Genomic DNA, 19,970 nt, shown 5'->3' on the forward strand with positions numbered 1-19,970 from the left:
CTGCTAAGCCTGACAAGTGGTTTGCGTTCCTATCTGCAGTTAACTGGCCCATTTCAATGCTGTGAGAGGGCCCCAGGTAGAAAAAGTCCTACCCATCTGGCAACCCACCAGGAGTTTTTAACCCCTTCCAGCAGAGGAGTCACAACATTTTGAGGGGAGAATGTTACATCAAAGGTTTCTTTAAAAAATTAAGTTCAAGAAGAATCAAACAAACTGAAGACACAACATCTCTTTAAAAAGCCCCAAAACACTCTCCCTTTCCCTCCTCTTAGTCCAACTCTTCCTCTGAGGAAGGATGTGAGTTATATATAGATAAATATTCAGGTCAGAAGAGATCATTATGATTTACTCTGACCTGCATAACACAGGCCGTAGATTTCATGCAATAATCAAACTATAACTTCCCACTGAATTAGAGCATATTTATCAACTTCTGGGGCTGAATACTCTGACAAAGAGAAATTAGAAAAGATTTTCCCTCTAGATTGTTTCATCACCATATCTAGATATGCCATCAATACTGTTGAAAAGCTGGGCTTTAAATCTCCTGGCAAAATCCCTACCCTCTCAGGTCAATTCCAGTTCAAGTTTGCCAGTCCATTTTTCTTTCAAGGGTGTTACTAGAAGTAAGACTACCTAGACAATTTGAAGAGGCAAGCAGTCCTCTCAAATTCTACAAGCTATGAGAACCCAAACATTCCTTGCTTTGTGTACCTAACAGGTGTCCAAGTAGTGTCACCAGACAAGAAGGTTATCCCATCAGAGGAGGAGATCTTCCTTTAAGCACCCAGTGGCTTAAAAAGTGGAGACCGCTGTAAGAATGGCTTTTGAAGCTTCAGCAACTTCCTTTTTCACAATTTCTTTTACTTGGCGTGTTGCTCTCATGTCACTGCACCTTACAAGCGGAGAGTAGTTCATTTTAACAGTCATGAGGCTGCAGTCTTTATAATAGATTCATCCCTGGCTCTCATGAGATTTGCTGCTCAGATTGACATTCCGCTCAGTTGTCAGATGGCACAGCTAGCTCATCCCTAAATGGCAGATGTGTGTCCAGAACAGCTCCTGTGGAATGGAAAGGAAAATGGCTTCTTGGTGGGATAGATGTAAAAGCATTGGCTAATAAAGCAGCTGCATATAAGAGAGATCTCCATTGGTTCTTAGTGAGAACATGAACCAAACAAAACAAGGAACCAAAAAATTCAGGTTCCAAACCAATGATCTTCAGTTGGTGATTTAAGGAATCCAAATTCCTAGTTCATACAGCATTGACCAGTCTCAGTCTTACCTACTAAATAATTATAATGGTCAATGGCCTACAACGTGGAGCTCTCATGGATCACCTCACATCCCAACAATCTTTGTCCCAAAAAGGAGAAAAAGAAAAGATAATCCTATTAGAGTTCAGAGCAGCAAGATTAGCCCTTTCGCTTTCACCACCATGTTAAGGATCCTGTCAGTGAGATGGCGGCGTACGACAGTGTCTTATATAACGTTAGGGTGGGGTGGGAGGGATGAGGAGTACCAAATTACACTCAGAAGCTTTCTCTTGGACAGGCACAAAGCGGATTGTAGAATAAATATAAAATCAGATCATTCAAGTTAGCTTAAGTTAGGTTAAAGAAATACATGTTGTAAAGAAAGGCCCTAACTAGCGAGTAAAATAAAGGGCTTTGAAAGTAATGACTTGCAGAGCTAGAAGAAATGAAGTAGGGAGGATGTCTGGTTCAAAGAATAACTAATGAAATCGGGACGTTTCTGAAAAGAAGGCCTCTGAGAGGGATGACTGCAGTTGGTTTTAAATAAGACAGAATCCGTCTTCAAAAGAGTCAGCTTACCCTTCCCACCTGATATACCTGTGTTATCTCAAAAATTAGGGCCGGTGTGAACCTAGGTGGAAAGGAAAAACTGTGGGTCAGCAAGAAGGAGGGGAAAAGAGATGGGGGGGAAAGGCATTTGTAAAATCTTAGCTGGATGAAGACTGGAAATAAGAGTGAACTGTCTCCAATTGGTTTTAGCTGAAGTCGGTAATCGGCAATGGCATCACTTGTTTGTTAAAAGATATAAAAAAGTAAACTCTTAAAAGGTTCATTGCTAACACCTGCCTGACCATGCTGGAGCCGACTAATATGTGTCTAAACACCCCTGGGTTTATTCCATTCATAAGTATCTTGATCAAAAGCTGATAAAGGTTTTGTTACTGTCTGGATATAGTAAATTCCTTATTATTTAGGCTCTTTAGGCATATTTAGAGCAATTGTACAAATACCGCTAGGCCTTTGGATTTAATAAAGGCATTTATGGTTAAATTATTGTTGTGATAATATCCTGCATAAATATTAATAAGTCTAGCATTGTTACAATATTTATTCAAAATTAGTAAAAGGGAGGAAAAAACAGACCTAAAAGCAGATAGGCTGAGCAGCCAGATTGATAAATCAATACTAATAGTTCAAAGGGTAGTCAGAACTCCATGAGTGGACTGTCTGTCACCTTGCTGCCTAATGCCGCATCTCTTTCCCTCCTTACATTTTGTGTGATGGCTTGTTACTTCCCATTCACCATCCTCTGTTGGGGAGAGAGACAAGCTTTCAAGCTACACAGAGCTCTTCTTCAGGTCAGGGGAAGGTACTCAGGGCTTGTCTACACTGGCACGTTACAGCGCTGCAACTTTCTCGCTTAGGGGAGTGAAAAACACCCCCCTGAGCGCAGCAAGTTTCAGCGCTGTAACGTGCTAGTGTAGACAGTGCACCAGCGCTCGGAGCTACGTCTCTCATGGAGGTGGTTTTTTAGAGTACTGGGAGAGCTCTCTCCCAGCGCTCTGCCGCAACTACACAAGCCAGCGTAGACTAGCCCTCAGTGTCACAGCTAAATACAAGGTGGAACAGGTTGTTCAGCATAAGTAGTTAACACATTGTAAAAGACCATTCAAGGTGAAGTAGCCAGTTAACACCTCTGCAGCCATAGGACAAAAAAATGGGGTTAGTGGGTGTGACGTACTAAGGGTACAATCTGGACTGTTGAACAGCTGTGTCCCCTTCATTCTCCAACCTGGAGTGCCTTTCTCACTGCTTCGCTGTGAGAGCAACCAGTTCCTGGCCTGCGCTCTCAGCCTCCAGCAGGTAAATTACTCCCACCTATACAGTACGAGCGCTATAGCCAGCCACTCTTTAATTACACTGCAGATATGTCTTGTACTGCCCAGCCATCTCCTGGGCAACATAAGCTCATATAAAGTGCATCCTTTCATTAATAGAAAATTATATGCACAAAACCTGTTATCTCAAGTGGAGTTTCCCAAACACTTCAATCCAAGCACACTGGTTTAGATAAAACAATAAAAAAAGTTTAACTACAGAAAGATAGATTTAAGTGATTATAAGTAATGAGGCATAAAAATCAGCATTGGTTACAAAGAAATAAAAGGTAAAACGCTACTCACACCTAACTTAACAAGCTAAGTGAATTCAAAGCAAAAGTCTCTCTCGTGTTCTGGCAGTCTTACTGGCTGAATTCCTATCTGCCAGGATCCCTCCCGAGACCAGTGATGCTTCCTTGTTCTTCAAGTGTTGTCGATGCCATGAGTAGAGATGAAGGGAGAGGTGATTTGGGGTGTCTGTTCCCCATTCTTTATACTTTTTCTTCTTCTTTGAGAATTATCTCCAGCAGGGGTTCAGGAGATGACAGTCTGTGGGAATAGGAAACTCCAGCTGTTTCTTTGCCAAAATGTAAATTTCTCACTCTCGCCCTTTTTCCAGCCAAAGAATGGCCACTTACACAGGTGATAGTCCGTTTGAGTTTGTTGGCACCTTGCTGAGGTGTCAGTTTGCGTTTTGTCATTGAGGAACTGGTTTGTGGCTGCTTCCCTAGATTTGGAATATGTCTTAATCTCATACAGTAGAATCTTATAGCTTTACATACAATGTTGCCACACACATTTTAGAAGAAGAATAATGATCAGCAGATTATGAGTTTTCAGATACCTTACAAGGCATAGTTGGTACAAAAGTTATAATCTCGACAAAGGAGTGAACATAGGGTACAGACTGTCACAGTGGGTTACAGATTGTTGTAATGGGCCATGAATCCAGTGTCTTTATTAAGACCATGATTTTTAATGTCTACCAAAGTTATGAGTATACTGTCCCAGGCTTGTCTTTTGAGGGTGTTGTGCAAGTTTCCTTTGAGGATGACGACTGAGAGGTCAGATGTGGAGGGATCATTTTGTGAAAACTGTTCGCCCAGAGGTGAAGGTATGTTTTGTCTATCATTTTTCTGTCGGCGTTCATTCAGGAGCGTAGTGATTGGTTTTCCCCATGTAGTAGTAGTTTGGGCATTTAGGGTGCGTTTACACGGGAATGAAAGACTCCTGGCTGCAGCTGGCCCAGGTCGGCTGACTTGGGCTCGTGGGGCTCTGGCTGTGGAGCTAAACATTGCTGTGTAGACGTTGGGGCTCAGGCTGGAGTCTGGGCTCTGGGACTCTTCGCCCCTTGCAGGGTCCCAGAGCCCAGACTCCAGACCAAGCAGGAATGTCTACACAGTAACTTCACAACCCTGTGAGCCCGAGTCAGCAGACCCAGGCCAGTTGCGGGTGTTTAATTGCTGTGTAGACATACCCTTAGTGCACTGGATGAGGTACACCACATGTGATAGGCATGTGTAGGACCCAGGGATCCTGAAATTTTGGGCGGGGGGGTTGATCATACCAGTGGAGATGTGTCTGCAGGTTTTGCATCTGTTGTTATGGCAGGGTCTGGTGCCGCTTTGAGTTGGTTGGTCCTCGGGTGTGGGCAGTTTGGCAAGTTTGGGATCAGAGGGTTGAAGGCCAGAAGAGAGAGTTTGGAAAAGATTTATTTCAGGATTCGTCTCGCTTCAGATTCCAACCATTGGATCTAGTTATGCCTTTTTTTCCTGCTGGATTAAAGAGCCATCTACTATCAGAAACCTTCCCCATTTGGTACTTGTAGACCATGATCTTAACCTTCTCTTGGATAAACTAAATAGATTGTATTTCTTTAGCTTTGCACTGTAAGTCATGTTTTCCAGAACTCATATCATTCTAATAGCTCTTTTCTGAATTCTTGGAAAAAACTTTTCTGGTGAGTTTTCAGGTTGGTGAATTTTACCTAAATGAGGCTGTCACTCATAGTGTTAAATTGTCCATGGTCTGTCTGCAGAGAAGAGAGCCCTTTTGGCAGGATTAGCAAACCCAACAATCTGGAAACTAAAATGATCAGGTAATGCAATTTTGCATTTTCTTTGCTGCCTTTGTTTTTAATCATTATAAAGCACCACAAACCGTAAATGAATGTTGATAGTGGTTGCTGCTTCTCTACTCTTCATAATTACAGCAACAATCTGAGGTTCTCATAGGCTATATAACTTCTTAAAGACTCAGAAAAAAAGCAAAAGTGCAAGCAGTTTATGGATTTATCAATGCACCTGAATCCTAAAGTCTGCTATTTTATGAATAGATTAAAGAGATCTTGGGTGAATGACGGGAGAAAAGAATTATAATGATATTCTACGAGAATGGCTATTCAGGATTTGAAAGAAACTGCAAATTGAACGATGTCCCATTTTGCACTGGCGAAATGTCTTCACCAGAGCATGGATTGAGATAGTCAAATTCACTTTACTAATCCAGATTTAAAGAGTTCTGAGCAGTTAAGACATCCGACCACTCATTACCAGTGGTGTTTTCAAGGCATTTATTCTGGTTTACTTACAATATTCATTTTTTAAACAATCCCTCCAGATTTTGGAATTCTTTATTGATCATATGTTCTGTAAACTGAAATGCTCAGGGAGATTAGAAAGGCTACAAAAACAGAAATAATGGGGGAATTTCAACTATCCCATATTGACTGGTAACATGTCACTTCAGGAGGGTGGCAGAGAAAAAAATTCTAGACACCATTAATGACTACTTTGATCACCTAGTCCTGGAACCCGCAAGGGGAGAGGCAACTCTTGATTCAGTCCTAGGTGGTGCACAGGGTCTGGTCTAAGAGGTGAATATGGCTGAACTGCTTAGTAATTGCAACTATAATGTAATTAAATTTAACATGCTGCGGGGAAAGGGAGGAATACCAAAGAAACCCACCACAGTAGCATTTAACTTCAAAAAGAGGAACCACAAAAATGAGGAAGCTCGTTAAACAGAAATGAAAAGGAACATCACAACAGTGAAATGACTGCAAGCTCCATGGAACCTTTTTTAAAATATCATTATAGAGGCTCAAATTATATGTACGCTCCAAATAAAAACAGCAAGAGGGCCCCAAAAATGCCACCATGGCTAAACAACGGAATAAAAGAGGCGGAGACCAAAAGACATCTTTTTAAAACTTGGAAGTCATATCCTACTGAGGAAAATAGAACGGAGCATAAATTCTGGCAAGTCAAGTGTAAAAGTATAATTAGACAGGCCAAAAAAAAATTGAAACTCAACTAGCAAAAGTCTCAAAAACTAACAGCAATTTTTTTTTTTAAGTACATCAGAGGCAGGAAGCCTGCCAATCACTCAGAGGGGCCACTGGATGATGGAGGTGCTAAAGGAGCACTCAAGGAAGACAAGGCCATTTTAGAGAAGCTGAATGAATTCTTTGCATCTGTCTTCACTGCAGAGGATGTGAGAGAAATTCCCACATCAGCCATTCTTTTTAGGTGACAAATCTGAGGAACTGTCCAAGATTGAGATGTTCATCGAGGAGGTTTTGGAACAGATTGATAAATTAGACAGTAATAAATCACCAGGACCAGAGGGTATTCACCTAAGAGTTCTGAAAGAACTCAAACATGAAATTACAGAACTGCTAATTGTGGTATGTAATCTATCGCTTAAAGCATCCTCTGTACCAGATGACTGTAAGGCAAATTGGTAGAAACTATGGTAAAGAACAGAATTATCAGACACTTAGATGAACACAGTTTGTTGAGAACGAGTCAACACAGCTTTTGTAAAGGGAAATCGTGCCTCAGCAGTTTGTCAGAATTCTTTGAGGGGGTCAACAAACATGTGGACAAGGGTATACCAGTTGATATAGAGTACTTGGACTTTAAGAAAGCCTTTGACAAGGTCCCACACCAAAGGCTCTTGTGCAAAGTAAGCAGCAATGGGATAAGAGGGAAGGTCCTCTCATGGATCAGTAACTTGTTAAGACAGGAAAGAAAGGGTAAGAATGGTAGTTTTTCACAGTGGAGAGTTATATAGCTGGGTCCCTTAAGGATCTGTATTGTTCAACATATTCATAAAAGATTTGCAGAAATGGGCTAAACAGTGAGGTGGCAAACTTTGCAGATGATTCAAAATTACTCAAGATAGTTAAATCCAAAGCAGACTGTGAGGAGTTACAAAGGGATCTCACAAAACTGGGGGACTGGGCAACAAAATGGCAGATGAAATTCAATGTTGATAAATACAAAGTAATGGATATTGGAAAACATAATCCCAACTATACATACAAAATGATGTGGTTTAAATGAGCTGTTACCACTCAAGAAAGAGATCTTGGAGACATCGTGGATTGTTCTCTGAAAACATCCACTCAATCTGCTTCGGCAGTCAAAAAATCTAACAATGTTAGGACCGTTAGCAAAGGAATAGATAACAAGACAGAAGATATCACAATGTCATTATATAAATAACCTTGAATATTGCATGCAGTTCTTCTTGCCCCATCTCAAAAAAAGATACATAGAAATGGAAAAGGTACAGAGAAGGGCAACAAAAATTATTAAGGGTATGGCACAACCTCCATATGAGGAGAGATTAAAAAGCTCTTTTCAGCTTGGAAAAGAGATGATTGGGGAGTGGGAGGATATGATAGAGGTCTTTAAAATCATAAATGGTGTGGAGAAAGTGAATAAGGAATTTATATTTACCCCTTCACATAACACAAGAACTAGGAATCACGCAATGAGATAAATAAGCAGCAGGTTTAAAGCAAACAAAAAGACATACTACTTCACACAACGCACAGTCAACTGTGGAACTCATTGCCAGGGGATGTTGTGAAGGCCAAAAGTATAACTGGTTTCAAAGAAGAATTAGGTAAATTCATGGAGGATAGGTCCACCCATGGCTATTGGCCACGATGATCAGGGATGCAACCCCATGCTCTGGGTGTCCCTAAACCTCTCACTGCCAGAAGCTGGGAGAGGATGACAAGGGATGGATCACTCAATAATTGCCCTGTTCTTTTCATTCCCTCTGAAGCATCTGGCACCAGTCGCTGTCGTCAGAAGACAGGATACTGGGCAAGATGGCCACTGGTCTGACCCAGTGTGGCCATTTTTATGTTCATATGTAAACTTGGGATTACGGACTTTCATGGAAATACGTTTTTAGAATACTTTACAACATTTCAAGTTTTGATGGTCTACTGCAGGGATCGGCAACCTTTGGCATGTGGCTCGCCAGGGTAAGCAGCCTGGTGGGCCGGGCCGGTTTGTTTACAGGCCGCGTCCGCAGGTTCGTCATATCGCGGCTCCCACTGGCCACGGTTCGCCACTCCAGGCCAATGGGGGCTACAGGAAGCGGCGCAGGCCGAGGGATGTGCTGGCCGCAGCTTCCCGCAGCCCCCATTGGCCTGGAGCGGCGAACCACGGCCAATGGGAGCCGCGATCGGCCAAACCTGCAGACGCGCCATGTAAACAAACTGGCCCGGCCCACCAGGGTGCTTACCCTGGCGAGCCGCGTGCCAAAGGTTGCCGATCCCTGGTCTACTGTATACATCTCTGTTAAGCCCCTGATTCAGTGAAGCACTTGAGTATTAGCTTCAATCCCATTGATTTAAAATTAAGCCTGTGCTCAAGTGCTTTGCTGACTAGGAACGGACTCAAGCCTATGTTTAAATGCTTTGTTCTGTCAAGGCCTCAGTAAACTGTCCGTTTTCAATATTCAAAGAATACAAACCTGCACAAGAAGCAGAGTTCACAAAACATCAATGCGTGCATAGTAGCTAACGTTCAAATTCTAGACCGGGGACTTCTTGTGTTTTGGGAGGGGGTTGAGAAAATACATTTGAAATGCCAACTACAGATTTTGTACTGGCAACCTGTAAAAATAGGGGAGAGAATTCTTAGAGTGGAGGGAGAGGATTTTTCATTTATTTTTTTAGGCTCGTTTGTGAAAAAGAAACTGCTCTTGGACCGAACTTTATCATGCCGAGCTTCCCCCCCAGAGAAAATTAAATAAATAAAACCTTTGGTGGAAATCCTGATACAATAAAGAGTGAGATGATTAGCCCCTGGTAAGTCACCATTGCTCACCTGAGGATTTCCCTAATAGGATTTCACTGTCATAATAGGATGTTCTAGAACAGGGGGTCTCAAACTTTTTCTTTCCGAAGCAGGGCCAGCTCCAGGTTTTTTGCCGCCCCAAGAAAAAAAAATAAAGCCAGAGTTCCGCCGCCAAAGCAAAACAAAAAAACACGGCGTGCCGCCCCTTGAAAAGAGCCGCCCCCAAAGGGCCGGAGTGCCGCCCCTTGAGAAGTGCCGCCCCAAGCACATGCTTGGAACGCTGGTGCCTAGAGCCGGCCCTGTTCTGAATGAAGCCTCCCCAACATGCTGTGAAAACTCCATGGCCCACCTGGGCCACAACAACTGGTTTTCTGCATAGAAAAGCCAGGGCCGGCATTAGGGGGTAGCAAGCAGGGTAATTGCCTGGGGCACCATGCCGCAGTGGGCCCCGCAAAGCTAAGTAGCTCAGGCTTCAACTTCAGTCCCAGGTGGCAGATCTCAGGGCCCAAGGCTTCAGCTCTGCACAGATGGGCTTTGGCTTTCTGCTCTGGGCTCCAGGGAGTCTAGCACTGGCCCTGCTTGGTGGACCCCCTGAAACCTGCTCACGGCCTCCCCAGGGGGCCCCAGACCCCTGATTAAGAACTGGTGTCTTAGAGCACAAGGGAATGATTCTGGCTGAGTGAGCAGCTCCTTGGGAGTTGCTTATCTACTAGCGACTGATTCAAGTAGCCTTGAGATTGCTGGGGTCCAGTTGGGAAGCCCCCATGGGACTACCCAGGCATTGCAAATTACTTACGTTTATGTTTGCAGGATTGGGCCCAGTGTTCGCATGTAGTGTGTAAACTGCACCCTGATTCAAGAGAAAATCTCTCACTTTTGCAAGACTCTTTACACAGTTAAACGCTTCTCAAAGCATAATGTGAGCGGGAACGTTTAGAAAACAAAGGAACATTCCAAAATAGGGTAACACCAATGACGTCTACAGATTGAAATGGTGGTGGTTAGGGTACGGAAGCGGCTGTTACCCAAAGCAGCTCCGTTTAGCCATGGATGTGGTTGAAGGCAGCTTAGGCTCCAGCCAGAAGGGATCAAGGGAAAGCCAAGATAGCAATGCATTAGCATTTCAAATTGCTCATAATTAGACGGGAGAGGAGAAGCAGCAAAGATGCCAAAGGAAGAATGGGAATCTGCTGGCTTTGAAGCCCACATCTAGGTTTCTGCGGGAGAACTTAAGGTCAAAGGCAGTTCCTCCTCCAAAAAAGTTTAGAAAAACAGATGGAATGTGATGAAAGCATTTTACTAGCAAGGATCTATCCCTGTCTTCTTCCGTGCTCCCATTTTGGATCAACAGATTTGGGCTTTTCCTGTTATTCCTGAAACCTGAATGATTTCCTGAGGCTGGGACTTGGCTATGACTGACCTGGAATGGTTTCTGGCATCTGGACTTTTCCCCTTCAATCTTTACTACAGTGCTTTAAAAGGTTCCAAATCACTTCTATTTTTCAAGAAGATACAATCACAGTTTGAGTTTCAAAATCTTTTGTAAATGTGGTAGCTCTTGTGTCCTGCAAAAGAGAGGCGTTCGCACTCGACAGAGAGGTGAAAGGAAATAAGGATGGCTTTTTACAAATGTCCAAGGAAAAATACCCGCAAATAAGTCTATTAAGGGAGAATTGACAAGGCTCAATTGATATTGACTGCTTTTAAAAAAACCTCTTTAGAAGTTTGAACACTGCTGGATCAGGGCTGCTTATGCATGTTAGTAACTTTACACATAGGAGTAGTCTTACTGAATTCAATGGGACTGTGTATGTGCATAAATACTCATAGGCTAGAGGCCTTAGGTCAGAAAAAGAGCTGGGAATTGCAGTGGACGAGAAGCTGGATATGAGTCAGCAGTGTTACCTCGTTGCCAAGAAGGCCAAAGGCATATTGGGCTGCATTAGTAGGAGCATTGCCAGAGATCAAGGGAAGTGATTATTCCCCTCTATTCAGCACTGGTGAGACCACACTTGGAGTATTGCATCCAGTTTTGGTCCCCTCATTACAGAAGGGATGTGGACAAATTGGAGAGAGTCCAGCGGAGGGCAATGAAAATGATCAGGGGGCTGGGACACATGACTTACGAGGAGAGGATGAGGTAACTGGGGTTATTTAGTCTGCAGAAGAGAAGAGTGAGGGGGTATTTGATAGCAGCCTTCAACTACCTGAAGGGGGGTTCCAAAGAGGATGGAGCTCAGCTGTTCTCAATGGTGGCAGATGACAGAACAAGGAGCAATGGTCTCAAGTTGCAGTGGGGGAGGTCTAGGTTGGATATTAGGAAAAACTATTTCACTAGGAGGATGGTGAAGCACTGAAATGGGTTACCTAGGGAAGTGGTGGAATCTCCATCCTTAGAGGTTTTTAAGGCCTGGCTTGACAAAGGCCTGATTTAGTTCAGGGGTCTCAACCATGCAGCCCACGGAGTTGTTTGCTGTGGCCCTCCAAGCTCCCCGCCCCCCAGAGTTATTTCCTGAGGCCCCAAGCTCCCCTCACCCGCCGCCCCCCCTGCCCCCCAGCACACTGCGTCCCCACTTCTCTGCCTACCTCCAGGCGCTTCCCGCTGCCAAACAGCTGTTTGGTGGCACTTAGTGCTTTCCAGGAGGGACGGGGGAGGAGTGGGGAGACACGCGCTCAGGGGAGGAAGCGGAGAAGAGGCAGGGCAGGGGCAGAGATTTGGGGAAGGGGTTGGAATGGGGGCAGAGTTGGGGTGGGGACTTTGGGGAAGGGGTTGGAATGGGGGCAGGGAAGGGGTGGGAAGGGGTGGGGCAGGGCGGAGCTTCATGGAAGTGGTGGAGTGGGGGCGGGGGCAGAAGTGGGGGCTTTTGTATCTTTATATGAAAAGGTGTCAATGATGCAGCCCTTGGGCCAATGTACTAGTCCTCATGTGGCCCTTGTGGTGATTTGAGTTTGAGATCCCTGATTTAGTTGGTGTTGGTCCTGCTTTGAGCAGGGGGTTGGACTAGATGACCTCCTGAGGTCTCTTCCAACCCTAATCTTCTATGTGTCAAAAGGATTACAGTGGCACACAATTCTACAAAGAAAAAGCATTTTAAAAGCACCAAAGAAAACTTATAAAACACTTTCAGTATAATGTGTTGGTATGCTGACCAGTACCATATTTACTAAAAAAAGAACAGGAGTACATGTGGCACCTTAGAGTACTTGTGGCATCTTCGGATGCATCCGAAGAAGTGGGCTGTAGTCCATGAAAGCTTATGCTCTAATAAATTTGTTAGTCTCTAAGGTGCCACAAGTACTCCTGTTCTTTTTGCGGATACAGACTAACATGGCTGCTACTCTGAACCGTATTTACTGTTAGTGTTCCTTATGTGTCACACAAATTAAAGCAACACAAGATTTTACCAATAAATAAATAATATTTTAAAGAACACAGTTTGTCCAATGTTGTCTGTTTTCTACGGTTTGCCATGTCCACCTGTAAATCCTTCTCAGGTTTGCGTGCAGCCTCGTAACTGTTCTTATATCCATGACTCTGGCATATCCTGTGAGAAATGTCCACCCCATGTAGTTGCTCAGTGAGCAAAGGATCTTCAGGTTCGTCATCCAATGCGCTATCCTCTTGTGCCTCATCAGCTCGTTGGTTCTTTACAGACAATACTGTCTCCGGAAGTTCGACATTAGAAAGCTCCTTTCTGTCTCCAAATGACAGTCAGTCAACGATGGCCTCCAATTCCTCTGCTGTTACATTTCAGACACACCAAAATTGGCCAGCACATCAGTGTCCACCAGGCCAATATTTTCTGTTGTTGACACAAACCCTCCCTTTCTGCAGCAGCCTGTGGGAGAACAACAGCCCATGACTCCTTGGCAAGTTGAGGTGCATCAGAATTGGTTTTTTTGGCAACATCCACCGCTCGTCGACGTGGGTCAGGATCCAGAGAGGTGATGGCGTGTGCATGAAGAAAAGCACAGTATTGACCTTTGACGTTGCTAATGACACTCGTGTTCATTGGCTGCATGACTGGGGTTGTGTTCGGAGGGAAGAATTTTAACACAATGTGCGACAGCGGAATGAGCTGGGTAACTGTCAGTCACCAGGCACGCGTGTTGGTCTGGTAGCCACAGCTCCCTGTTCCAATACTCTTCGAACAGTGAACTTGTCATCCGTGCATTGGCTGAGTTTCTGCAGATCGCGGGCAGCTTTAAGTGGTCTTTAGGGAAACTTGCTCTTTCCGCTCACCATAAAAGGCTATTTCTCTGCCCCATCCACGTTTGTACAACACAGCAATGTGATGCAGTCCCTAGCTTTTTTCCCCGATGTATGCCCAGGCTTCGGTCAGGAAAGCCCCAGTAAAAGAGGACCAGTCTCGTTAGCACTGAAGATGTCGCGCTGCTGGAACTGCTCGAGAATATTGGGTAGGGTGTCTGCCCGCCATTCAGTAGCTGCCAGAAGATCAGTGTCTTGTTTCTCACCATGCTCCCCTTACGCTGTGTCGGGCTTTCCAGTGACTGACCCAGCCATCCTCCCCCTGCTCTGCCACCGACGGACTAGCTTTCTGTTTCAGCATCAGCCCAGAGAGTCAAGCACTTTGGCCAAGCTTATGCTGAAACCAGAGTCACGGGATTTCACCAATATCTGCCTCCTTTCCACTGCATTGACGCTTGTCACCTTGGTTTGTGCTGCTCCCTGTAGGCCTGGGTTAGCTGCCATGAGCAGGCCCGTGTTAAGACAAGACAGCCTGAATAAGTAATTTGTTTCTAGTAAACAAGGGAAGCAGAAACTAACTATTGTGGGTATGTTTATAGTAAACAAAGTAGGCAAAAACATCCTGCACTGATAAGCTTGCACAGCTCTTGGCCTTTATTACATGCAAGAAGTACAAATGTTAGGAGCTAAAAAAGAGGTATATAAACTGTGTGGTGTGTGACATGAATTGGAAGTGTGGTATCACCCTGTACCTAAACCCCTGTGTCTGGGCCTGGCCAGCATGGGCAAAGAGCGGTTACATGCCTAATAAATAACCTGGTGACAAGCTGGAGTCGAACTGAGTTCTTTGGATGCCAGAGAACTGGATGAAGTGTTCTCCCAGAACTGGGTGAGACGTTCTGGATAAGTCGAGTGGAAAGGTCTCGGAGGGAACCCCAGCATTCCCAAGCTCCCGTAAAATGTTCTGGCTGTTGCTCTGAACATAGGCGTATTTTGACTTCTATATTTGGGGGGTGCGGCTCCAGTCAGACCAACAGGGCTGCACCTGTGGGGGAAAACTCCATGGCTGCCCACTGGGGTGCCATTTCTCCTCTCCCTCCCTGGTATTTATCCCTCTCATGTATTTATAGAGAGCAATCATATCTCCCCTCAGCCTTCTTTTAGTTGGGCTAAACCAGTCAAGCTTTTTGAGTCTCCTCCCATAAGGTAGGTTTTCCATTCCTCCAATCAGCCTAATAGTCCTTCTCTGCACCTGTTCCAGTTTGAATTCATCTTTCTTAAACGTGGGAGACCAGAACTTCACACAGTATTCTAGATGAAGTCTCACCAGTGCCTTGTATAATGATACTAACACTTCCCTGTCTCTACTGGAAATACTTCACCTGGTGCATCATAGGACAGCATTAGCTTTTTTCACAGCCGCATCATATAGATGACTCATAGTCATCCTGTGATCAACCAATACACCCAGCTCTTTCTCCTCTACTGGCACTTCCAACCGATAAACCCCCAGCTTATAGCAAAAATTCTTCTTGTTAGGAATGCATGACCTTGCACTTTGCACTATGAAATATCATCCCATTTCTATTACTCCAGTTTATAAGGTCGTCCAGATCTTCTTGTATGATATCCTGGTCCTCCTCCGTATTGGCAATACCTCCCCAACTTTGTGTCACCTGCAAATTTTATTAGCACACTCCCACTTTGTGTGCCAAGGTCAGTAATAAAAATGTTAAATACGAGTGGGACTGGTTTCTGGCAATGTTTTGTCAATAAGAGGAGTTGCTGTTATCAGGACTGCTATTAAGTGGAATTTACCATATTTCTAAAAAAATAGAAATGTATTGCATAGCAAAAACAGTGCAAAATAGTGAAATTAAAAAATACAGTCCAAACTTCTAAAATAAATTAATAGAACCAAACTTTAAAATCAGAATGGCAGAAAACATTCCTGTCCATTTCTGCCGAACATACACTGACCTGTGAGAGCCATGGTTGGTGTATGTGAAGTTGTAGTTTTCCATACTGTCCCAAGACATGGAGTGGTGGGGTAGGGATGCAGACCATGATGTCATGTGGAAGGTTGGGGGGTGTAGGGAGCTGCTGGAATGGAGTTCTCCATTACCTGCAAAGGGAGGAGAGCCCATGACTATTGGACCTGTAGGCCAACAAGAGTCTGTACCATTTGTATTTGCTGCCTGGGAAGCCCCATTATGTCCTGGTGCATCTCCCTCTCTTTTTCCTGCTAGGACTCCTGTGCTTTCCTCCTCTCCGCAATTTCTTTCTCCAGGCTGTCTGCTATATTCATCCTCCAGGTCAGTGGTCCCCAACTTTTTCGTCTGGCAGGTGCCAGACGATGAGCCATGGAGGACCGTGGCGTCGGACGAGCATCCGCCAAAATGCCGCAGACAAGCGGCAACGTCAATAGGCGTCGCCGCCGAAATGCCGCCGACAAGCAGCGTCATCCAGAGACAATGCCACCGAATTGGCGGCATTTTGGCGGCGGCACCTCTGGATGAGGCTGCTTGTCGGCGGTATTTCGGCGGATGCTCGTCCGGTGGCCAGTACGCGGGCACTCTTAGACGCCCCGGCGGGGGCCATGGCGCCTGCAGGCACCGCATTGGGGACCCCTACTTCAGGTCCTCTGTTCACGGTCCAATGCAGCACTGGCTTGTGGGATCTCAGAGAACATCTCCTCTCTGGTCCGCTTCTTTCTCCTCCCAATCAGGCTCAGGCATTCCATGGGTTGGAGGGAGCGTCCCTCCAGACCACAACAGCAGCAACTCCAGATAAAACAGACAGATGTTTCATTGCATTTACAGTCACAAAGAAAAGCAAAAGGTAAGTTTCAGAACCCCCTTCCCTTATTCCCAGAAGAGTTTTAAATAAGACATGCGTCCTGACACTTCAGCTTCGGAGTGCTTCTGCACAGAACACTCTCCAGCTGCAGCCGTGGTGAGCATTGTCCACCATGGATGAGTGAGGGTTTGGTTGCATAAAACAATACCATTTCAGCCCGTTTCCATGGGTCTCAGCACAGGGCAATGGCACCGAATACTGGCACTATTTTCCACCGGCGGCGGTGATTTTAGCTGATATCTCACTGAGAGTCACAAAGGCACAGACAACACAGCTTCTGCTGGCATTGCAAAGCTGACTGGGCCCGTATGCACTAGCCTATTTAGTGCAACGGTGCCTGCCAAAGTCATTGCCGAGTGGTGTGGGAAAGTGTCATACCGCAGAGAAAGAAATAAGGCAGTCATCCCTAGAAACCTTCGGGAGAGGATTGCAGAGTACCTCCATGAACATTTCATCAAGATCTCTCTGTAGGATGCAAGGGACATCCCTATGGTTATAAACAAACTGTTCTGCATGCCCTTCACAGCCAACCCCCACAGTGAAATGAAAAGCAGATAACGCTACCTCTGTATATTGTGTACCACTCTGTGACAGAATGTACCTGTGTCCACATCTTACACACTACTTTAATCATCTTTGTACTAGGGCTGTCGATTAATCGCAGTAAACTCACGCGATTAACTCAAAAAAATTAATTGCGATTAAAAAAAATTAATTGCGATTAATCGCAGTTTTAATCGCACTGTTAAACAATAGAATACCAATTGAGATTTATTAAATATTTGCTTGTTTTTCTACATTTTCATATATATTGTATTCTGTGTTGTAATTGAAATCAAAGTGTATATTATTTTTGATTACAAATATTTGCACTGTAAAAAGGATAAACAAAAGAAATAGTATTTTTCAATTCACCTCATACAAGTAATGTAGTGCAATCTCTTTGTCGTGAAAGTGCAACTTACAAATGTAGATTTTTGTGTGTTACATAACTGCATTCAAAAATAAAACAATGTAAAATTTTAGAGCCTGCAAGTCCACTCGGTCCTACTTCTTATTCAGACAATTGCTAAGACAAACAAGTTTGTTTACATTTACAGGAGATAATGTTGCCCACTTCTTATTCACAATGTCACCTGAAAGTGAGAACAGGCGTTCACATGGCAATTTTGTGTCCGACATTGCAAGGTATTTACATGCCAGATATGCTAAATATTCGTATGCCTCTTCATGCTTCGGCCACCATTCCAGAGGACATGCTTCCATGCTGGTGATGCTTGTTTAAAAAATAATGAGTTAATTTAATTTGTGACTGAACTCCTTGGGGGAGAATTATATGTCTCCTGCTCTGTTTTACCCACATTCTGCCATATATTTCATGTTACAGAGGTCTTGAATGATGACCCAACACATGTTGTTCATTTTAAGAACACTTTCACTGCAGATTTAACAAAACGCAAAGAAGGTACCAGTGTGAGATTTCTAAAGATAGCTACAGCATTCAACCTTAAGAATCTAAAGTGCGTTCCAAAATCTGAGAGGGACGAGATGTGGAACATGCTTTCAGAAGTCTTAAAAGAGCAACACTCCAATGCGGAAACTACAGAACCCGAACCACCAAAAAAGATCAACCTTCTGCTGCGGGCATCTGACTCAGATAATGAAAATGAACATGTGTTGGTCCACACTGCTTTGAATTGTTATTGGGCAGAACCCGTCATCAGCATGGACCCATGTCTCCTGGAATGATGGTTGAAGCATGAAGGGACATATGAATCTTTAGCACATCTGGCATGAAAATATCTTATGATGCCGGCTACAACAGTGCCATGCGAACACCTGTTCTCACTTTCAGGTGACATTGTAAACAAGAAGCAGGCAGCATTATCTCCTGCAAATGTAAAAAAACTTGATTGGCTGAACAAGAAGTAGGACTGAGTGGACTTGAAGGTTCTAAAATTTTACATTGTTTTATTTTTGAATGCAGTTTTTTGGTACCTGATTCTACATTTGTAAGTTCAACTTTCATGATAAAGAGATTGCACTACAGTACTTGTATTAGGTGAATTGAAAAATCCTATTTCTTTTGTTTTTTTATAGTGCAAATACTTGTAATCAAAAATAAAGTGAGCACCGTACACTTTGCATTCTGTGTTGTAATTGAAATCAATATATTTGAAAATGTAGAAAGTATCTAAAAAGATTTACATCAATGGTATTCTATTATTGTTTAACAGTGCGATTACTCGTGTGATTGCGATTTTTTAAAATCACGTGATTAATTGCGATTAATTTTTTTAATCGCTTGACAGCCCTACTTTGTACAAAGTATGTCTTGTAAAGTTTCATCTGAAAACTCATAATTTGCTGGTCAATAGTGTCCTGATAAAATATGTGTGGCAACAGATTCCATGTTCCAAACTGGAGGCTGGCAAACAGGTCTGTCTTACACAAAGGAATGTGTGCTCAGTTTACTTTGCAGTTAAGTAGTGAACAGAGTGATCAGCCAGGAAGGGGAAACAAAGGAAGCTCAAACAGGTGAGAAAAATGCAGCAGGGAACATCCTTCTACATAGACTGTCTGTCTCCTGGTAGCCAGCTGGAAATGTTTTTCAAAAGAGGACTGAAACTATAAAAAGGAGGGTCAAAAACCTTCAGAGACCCCACCTTTTTTTAATCGCTTGACAGCCTTAAATATTTCTAGTTGGTTTGGTGACAAATTCTATTTTCCTTCGGAGACAGTGACATCTGCTGGTGAGAAAGTAAATATGTATCATTTTGGTTTGAAGTAACTATTCTTGAACAAAAAAAGGTCAGAAACAGACTTCAAAGAGAAACAACAGAACTAAAATTCATTTGCAAATGTAACAGCATTAATTTGGGCTTGAATAGGCTGTGTGCTGATTAGGCCGCAAGCAGCCCATGGGCCGCTGGAATAAAGTCTGAATGTTGCACTGTCTTGCTTTTCTCTCTTTTTATGCTCACATGCTGAACAATTGCTAGCAGATTGGAGGGGAGGAGAGAATTAGAAAGATGGAGGGGAAGGAGCTTCAGCCTGACAGACACACTGTGAAGGGTACAAGGAAAAATACTAAGTGGGTTGTGAGATGCCCAAATCCAGGATACGTGTGTGCTTGTGCTGGTGTGTTCCCAAGTCTCCTAGGGGACCATGGTTTCAAAACTGGGTGCAATAGCCTCTCCCCCCCCCCCCCAACCAGCTGTGCTTCTGCAGCTGTGCAGGGTGGGGTAAAGGGGGCAGGGCATGCTCTTCGCTGGGGGGGACAGGAGCATGGTTTGGCAGGGACAGAGATGCCAAGGGGGTGAGGGAGATGGATGTTGGGCATCATCTGGCAGGGGAGATGGGGAGGCCGGTTGATGTTGGGGGAGGAGGTGGAACTGGTGGAGACGCTCTCTCGGGCAGGGGGGTGACAGGATGGGCTGGGAGGGGGTCAGGCAGGCGGGCACCATCTGGGGGTACAGCGGGGGGGGCATCGCGGGTGGGCACAGTCAGGGGGCGGGACGGGAGCACGACCGAGGGATACAGTCAGGGGCAGGGGGCACCATCCCCGGGGTAGCGGAGAAGGGGATGGGGGGGGACGGTCTGGGGTGGGCAGGGGCCCGCGGGAGGCGGCTCTGAGCCGGGCCCGGGGGCGGGGCGG

The sequence above is a fragment of the Chrysemys picta genome, chromosome 4 (genome assembly GCF_011386835.1).
Source record: "Chrysemys picta bellii isolate R12L10 chromosome 4, ASM1138683v2, whole genome shotgun sequence".
Classification (NCBI taxonomy): Eukaryota; Metazoa; Chordata; order Testudines; family Emydidae; genus Chrysemys; species Chrysemys picta.